Source organism: Polypterus senegalus, chromosome 11 (genome assembly GCF_016835505.1).
Source record: "Polypterus senegalus isolate Bchr_013 chromosome 11, ASM1683550v1, whole genome shotgun sequence".
NCBI lineage: Eukaryota > Metazoa > Chordata > Cladistia > Polypteriformes > Polypteridae > Polypterus > Polypterus senegalus.
The window spans coordinates 15,918,832-15,926,985 of record NC_053164.1 but is presented as its reverse complement, the minus strand read 5'-3'; positions in this window follow the sequence as shown (position 1 = coordinate 15,926,985).

Here is an 8,154-nt window from a genome sequence, read left to right as displayed (position 1 = left end):
TTGGCTTTTGCACTAATGACTATTGCACATTGTACACAGGTCTACTTTACAAGTTCTAATGTTATTTATCTTATATGTTATACTTTTTTATATTTTATTATACTTCGAATTTGAGAGAGAAACAGTATTTCAAATCTAAATCAAATAGCCTTTTATTGTCAATTCACTATACAGGTGCCGGTCATAAAATTAGAATATCATGACAAAGTTGATTTATTTCAGTAATTCCATTCAAAAAGTGAAACTTGTATATTAGATTCATTCATTACACACAGACTGATGTATTTCAAATGTTTATTTCTTTTAATTTTGATGATTATAACTGACAACTAATGAAAGTCCCAAATTCAGTATCTCGGAAAATTAGAATATTGTGAAAAGGTTCAATATTGAAGACACCTGGTGCCACACTCTAATCAGCTAATTAACTCAAAACACCTGCAAAAGCCTTTAAATGGTCTCTCAGTCTAGTTCTGTAGGCTACACAATCATGGGGAAGACTGCTGACTTGACAGTTGTCCAAAAGACGACCATTGACACCTTGCACAAGGAGGGCAAGACACAAAAGGTCATTGCTAAAGAGGCTGGCTGTTCACAGAGCTCTGTGTCCAAGCACATTAATAGAGAGGTGAAGGGAAGGACAAGATGTGGTAGAAAAAAGTGTACAAGCAATAGGGATAACCGCACCCTGGAGAGGATTGTGAAACAAAACTGTGGGGGAGATTCACAAAGAGTGGACTGCAGCTGGAGTCAGTGCTTCAAGAACCACCACGCACAGACGTATGCAAGACATGGGTTTCAGCTGTCGCATTCCTTGTGTCAAGCCACTCTTGAACAAGACACAGCATCAGAAGCGTCTTGAATGGACTGCTGCTGTGTGGTCCAAAGTTATGTTCTCTGATGAAAGTAAATTTTGCATTTCCTTTGGAAATCAAGGTCCCAGAGTCTGGAGGAAGAGAGGAGAGGCACAGAATCCATGTTGCTTGAGGTCCAGTGTAAAGTTTCCACAGTCAGTGATGGTTTGGGGTGCCATGTCATCTGCTGGTGTTGGTCCATTGTGTTTTCTGAGGTCCAAGGTCAACGCAGCCATCTACCAGGAAGTTTTAGAGCACTTCATGCTTCCTGCTGCTGACGAACTTTATGGAGATGCAGATTTCATTTTCCAACAGGACCTGGCACCTGCACACAGTGCCAAAGCTACCAGTACCTGGTTTAAGGACCATGGTATCCCTGTTCTTGATTGGCCAGCAAACTCGCCTGACCTTAACCCCATAGAAAATCTATGGGGTATTGTGAAGAGGAAGATGCAATACGCCAGACCCAACAATTCAGAAGAGCTGAAGGCCACTATCAGAGCAACATGGGCTCTCATAACACCTGAGCAGTGCCACAGACTGATCGACTCCATGCCACGCCGCATTGCTGCAGTAATCCAGGCCAAAGGAGCCCCAACTAAATATTGAGTGCTGTACATGCTCATACTTTTCATGTTTATACCTTCAGTTGGCCAACATTTCTAAAAATCCTTTTTTTGCATTGGTCTTAATTGATATTCTAATTTTCTGAGATACTGAATTTGGGACTTTCATTAGTTGTCAGTTATAATCATCAAAATTAAAAGAAATAAACATTTGAAATACATCAGTCTGTGTGTAATGAATGAATCTAATATACAAGTTTCACTTTTTGAATAGAATTACTGAAATAAATCAACTTTGTCATGATATTCTAATTTTATGACCGGCACCTGTATAGTGAATTGACAATAAAAGGCTATTTGATTTAGATTTGACATTTAACCAAATCAAGAACACAATCTGGGAGGTAGGCCTATCATTGCCAAAGTCTACAATCAAGAGAAGACTTCATGAAAGTAAAGACAGCGGGTTTACCACAAGGAGACCTCAAGCATTGGAAGGACAGATTAGACTTTGCCAGAAAACATTTTTTAAAAGCTTGTCCAGTTCTGGAACAATTTTCTTTGGAAAAAGGAAAGTAAGATCAATATATACAAGAGTAATAGACAGAGAAGAGCATGGATAAGATAAGGAATGGCTCATGATCTGAAGAATACCACACCCTCTGAGAAACATGGTGGCGGCACTGTTATAGCATGGGCATGTGTGACTGCTAGTGGAAGTTGGTCACTGGTGTTTATTGATGATATGACTGCTGGCAGAAGTTGCAGGATGATTTCGGAAGTATAACAAGAAGAAGGGCTATACTGTCTGCTCAGATTCAGACACATGCTGCAGAACTGACAGGACGACACTTCAGGGTACAGACAGAACCAAAACCAAACCAAGTGCTTTTATGTTAGTTTGTCCAAATACTTTTGAGCCCCTCAAAATAGTGGGACTATGTATAAAAATGTCTGTCTTTTCTAAAAGGCTCATGCAATGTTTTTGCTAAACACTCCATCCATCCATCTATTATCCAACCCACTATATCCTAACTACGGGGTCACAGAGGTCCACTGGAGCCAATCCCAGCCAACACAGGATGCAAGGCAGGAAACAAATGCAGGGCAGGGTGCCAGCCCACCACAAAGCACACACACACACACCCACCAAGCACACACTAGGGCCAATTTAGAATCGCCATTGCACCTAACCTGCATGTCTTTGGACCGTGGGAGGAAACCAGAATACCTGGAGGAAACCCATGCAGACACGGGGAGAACATGCAAACTCCACGCAGGGAGGACCCGGGAAGCGAACCCAGGTCTCCTAACTGCAAGGCAGCAGCGCTACCCACTGTGCCACCGTGTGCTAAACACTCCTTGAATTAAAACTCCAAGTCTACACTTCAATCACATCCTGATTGCTTCATTTTAAATCCATTGTGGTGGAACACCGAGCCAAATTTAAGAAAGTTATATCACTGTCCAAATACTTATGGACCTGACTGTACCCCCCAACACACACACACACACACACAGTATGGTCTGAACACAAACCAGTATGACTAAAATGGAAGAAAAATGAAAAAGAAAGAAAACATCCAACCTGGCAGTCCCAGTCCCACTGAGGTGCTATCCAGGTGGTTCAGATCTAATTATGCAATTTTCATTACGCTATAACTTATAAAGTTTATTACATAGAAAATCACCCGAAAAATCCTTGGCCATCGAGAAGTGTGCCAACTGACAATATGAAGAATCGTCTTCACGCCGAACTGGAATCGTCCCTGCATAAATCAAAGTCATCCAGACGATCTGGATCTGCATAATTAGATCTGGACCACCCTGTATTGCATTTGGTATAAAAAAAGCCCCAGTCACGTTTCTTGACGCACCCTATTTACGCCGTGTGGTGTAGTTGTTAAGGCTTTGGACTTAAAATTTTGAGTTTGTGGGTTCAGATCCTGCTACTGACACTGTGTGACCCTGAGCAAGTCACTTGACCTGCCTGTTCTCCAATTAAAAAACCAAGAGAAACAACCAATTGTATCATAAATGTTACAAATTGCCTTGGATAAAGATCCATCCATCCATCCATTTTCCAACCCGCTGAATCCGAATACAGGGTCACGGGGGTCTGCTGGAACCAATCCCAGCCAACACAGGGCACAAGGCAGGAACCAATCTCGGGCAGGGTGCCAACCCACCGCAGGACACACACAAACACACCAAGCACACACTAGGGTCAATTTAGAATCGCCAATCCACCTAACCTGCATGTCTTTGGACTGTGGGAGGAAACCCACGCAGACACTGGGAGAACATGCAAACTCCGCGCAGGGAGGACCCGGGAAGCAAACCCAGGTCTCCTAACTGTGAGGCAACAGCGCTACCACTGCGCCACCTTGGATAAAGATGTCAACCAAATAAGTAAATGTATGTATGTATAAGTGGGTTGGAAAATGACTGACTGACTGTATCACATAGTGCACTGCAAATGTTAACACTCAAGTCTATGGTGATTAGTTAGATTTCAACCTGTCTTAGAAGGGTAACACTGCTAGTACAAAATACAGGTGTAACCTCCTCCCGCCTGCTCTGGTGCTCTGTCTTGTTGCCTGAGGTCACAGATATAAAGGCTATAACAGGGAATTAAGGAATTTTAATTGAGGTCTCCATAATAAAGAGTTTAAAAGTGGAGAAACCTTCGCCATCTGAAGAAATCCATGTTCCATGTCAATATGATTTAAGGGTTTTTTCCCCCCATAACAATCTCATATATAAATGTCTATGTGCGGAAGTGTGGGTCTGTCCGGCGCGGAAGTGAGAGGTGGAGTCGGTGTAAGGGTTCCTCCTCCGAGGAAACACAAGCAAGGCAAGCACGTCGGCAAAACAAAACCTCCTAGGAGAGAGAGACCCAGGGTAGTTCCTTTCAATTACCTGACCTCTCTACACTTCAATTTTTTTTCTGAGGATTTTAATAGTTTCTAGGACCCCAGGCATTTTTAGAGCATGGGCTTACACAGCTAGTACTTATATGTAAACGTCTACACGTCAAAGTGTGTGTGTTTGTCTGTCCAGCCCAGAAGTGAGAGGTGGAGTCGGGGTAAGGACTCCACCTGCAAGGATACACAAGCGAGGCCAGCAGGTCGGCAAAATGAAACCTCAGAAGAAAGAGAAAGTCGCTTAGCTGCTAATACATAAGTGATGCAAGCACGTCGGCAAAATGAATCCTCCGAGGAGAGAGATACCCAAAGAAGTTCCTTTCAATTACCTGACATCTCTACATTTCAATTTTTTTTCTGACGATTTCAATAGTTTCTAGAACCTCAGGCTTTTAACACCAAGGGCTTACACAGCTAGTCTTATGTATAAACATCTATGCGTGGAAGTGTGTGTGTCTGTCTGTGCAGCCCGGAAGTAACAGGTGAAGTCGGAGTAAGGGCTCCACCTCTGAGGAAACAGAAACTCGCTTAGCCGCTAATACAGAAGCGAGGCGAGCATGTCAGAAAAACAAAACATCCGAAGAAAGACAAAGTCGCTTAGCTGCTAACACAAATGAGGCAGGCACGTCGGCAAAACGAATCCTCCTAGGAGAAAGATGCCCAGAGCAGTTCCTTTCAATTACCTGATATCTCTACATTTCAATTTTTTTTCTGACAATTTAAATAGTTTCTAGAACCCCGAGTTTTTACAGCAAGGGCTTACACAGCTAGTCTTATACAGGGAGTGCAGAATTATTAGGCAAGTTGTATTTTTGAGGATTAATTTTAATATGGAACAAACACAGTGCTATCAGTCAATCCAAAATGTTAATAAACCTGAAACCTGAATGTTTCACAACGGAAATGTGAGTGTGAACATCATCAGGGGAATACATATGTGCGCACAATTATTAGGCAACTATTAGTGTGCAGATTTATTATGCAACTAAAGGAAAAATGAAAATTTTCCCATCTCACTTGTTTATTTTCATCTGTTATAGTGAGAATAATAAACAAACACCTCAAAATTTACAAATAAACATCTCTGACATTTCAAAAAAAATCAATCAATCAATCAATGACCAATATAGCCACCCTTCTTTCCAATAACAGTCATAAGCCTTTCCATTCATGGAGTCTGTCAGTTTCTTGATCTGTTGACGGTTTGTTTTTGTGGAGCAGTGACTACAGCCTCCCAGACACTCTTCAGAGAGGTGGATTGTTTTTCTCCCCCGTAAATCTAGCGTTTAAGAAGTGCCCACAAGTTCTCGATAGGGTTTAGGTCAGATGAGGAAGGGGGGCCATGTCATTATTCCTTCATCTTTAAGGCCTTTACTGGCTGGCCACGCAGTGGAGAACTTCGATGCAAGTGATGGAGCATTGGCCTGCATAAAAATCATGGTCTTTTCCTGTATCACTGTTTGAAGAAAGTGTCTTGAAAAACTGGCAGTAGGTTTGGGAGTTGATTTTGAGTTCATCTTCAATGCAAAAGGTCCAACTAGCTCATCTTTAAAAATACCAGCTCATACCAGTACCCCACCTCCACGTTGGAGTGGAGCTCTGTGCCCATTACTGATCCACAGGTCCATCCATCTGGTCCATCAAGAGTCACTCTCATCTCATCGGTCCATAAAACCTTTGAAAAAAATCTGTCTTCAGATATTTCTTGGCCCAGTTTTGACGTTTCAACTTATGTTTCTTGTTCAGTGGTGGTTGGGTTTCAGCCCTCCTTACCTTGGCCATGTCTTTGAGCACTGAACACCTTGTACTTCTGGGCACTCCAGGTAGGTTGCAGCTCTGGAATATGAAAGTACTGGAGGATAATGGGTTCCTGGTAGCTTCACGTTTGATTCTTCTCAAATCTTTGGCAGCTAATTTGCGTCTTTTGTTCTCAACACGTTTCTTGCGACCCTGTTGACTATTTGCAACAAAATGTTTGATGGTTCTGTGATCACACACCAATATCTTAGCAATTCCAAAAGTGCTGCATCCCTCTGAAAGACTTTTTACAATTTGTGACTTTTCAGAGTCAGTTAAATCTCTTTTTGGCCCATTTTGCCTGAGGAAAACTAGCTGCCTAATAATTCTGCACACCTTGATATAGGGTGTTGATCTCCTTAGGCCACACCCTCCCTCATTACACAAATACACATCACCTGACGTGCTTAAATCCAATAAGCATTCAAGTTAATACAGCTTGGAGTTGGAATATACGCATAAAAATGATGATATGGTCAAAATACTCACTTGCCTAATAATTGTGCACACAGTGTATATAAATGTCTATGTGTGGAAGTGTGTGTCTGTCCAGCCTGGAAGTGACAGGTGGAGTCGGGGTAAGGGCTCCACCTCCGAGTAAACAGAAACTCGCTTGGCCGCTAATACAGAAGTGAGGCCAGCACTTTGGCAAAATGGTATCCTCTTTACTTTTCCTTCCACCGCTAATGCACAAGCAATGCAAGCACATCAGCAAAACGAAATACTCCTAGGAGAGAGATGCCCGGAGTAGTTCCTTTCAATTTCCTGTCATTTCTACATTTCAATTTTTTTTTCTGATGATTTCAATAGTTTCTAGGACCCTGGGCTTTTTACAGTATGAGCTTACACAGCTAGTCTTATACAGTGGGTACGGAAAGTATTCAGAACGCCTTCAACTTTTCACTCTTTGTTATATTGCAGCCATTTGCTAAAATCATTTAAATTAATTTTTTTCCTCATTAATGTACACACAGCACCCCATATTGACAGACAAAAAAAAAATTTTTGAAATTGTTGCAGATTTATTAAAAAAGAAAAACTGAAATATCACATGGTCCTAAGTATTCAGACCCTTTGCTCAGTATTTAGTAGAAGCACCCTTTTGAGCTAATACAGCCATGAGTCTTCTTGGGAAAGATGCAACAAGTTTTTCACACCTGGATTTGGGGATCCTCTGCCATTCCTCCTTGCAGATCCTCTCCAGTTCTGTCAGGTTGGATGGTAAACGTTGGTGGACAGCCATTTTAGGTCTCTCAGAGATGCTCAATTGGGTTTAAGTCAGGGCTCTGGCTGGGCCATTCAAGAACAGTCACAGAGTTGTTGTGAAGCCACTCCTTCGTTATTTTAGCTGTGTGCTTAGGGTCATTGTCTTGTTGGAAGGTAAACCTTCGGCCCAGTCTGAGGTCCTTAGCACTCTGGAGAAGGTTTTTGTCCAGGATATCCCTGTACTTGGCGCATTCATCTTTCCCTCGATTGCAACCAGTCATCCTGTCCCTGCAGCTGAAAAACACCCCCACAGCATGATGCTGCCACCGCCATGCTTCACTGTGGGGACTGTATTGGACAAGTGATGAGCAGTGCCTGGTTGTCTCCACACATACCGCTTAGAATTAAGGCCAAAAAGTTCTATCTTGGTCTCATCAGACCAGAGAATTTTATTTCTCACCATCTCAGAGTCCTTCAGGTGTCTTTTAGCAAACTCCATGCGGGTTGTCATGTGTCTTGCACTGAGGAGAGGCTTCCGACAGGCCACTCTGCCATAAAGCCCTGACTGGTGGAGGGCTGCAGTGATGGTTGACTTTCTACAACTTTCTCCCATCTCCTGACTGCATCTCTGGAGCTCAGCCAAAGTGATCTTTGGGTTCTTCTTTACCTCTCTCACCAAGGCTCTTCTCCCCCGGTAGCTCAGCTTGGCCGGATGGCCAGCTCTAGGAAGGTTTCTGGTCGCCCCAAACGTCTTCCATTTAAGGATTATGGAGGCCACTGTGCTCTTGGGAACCTTAAGTGCAG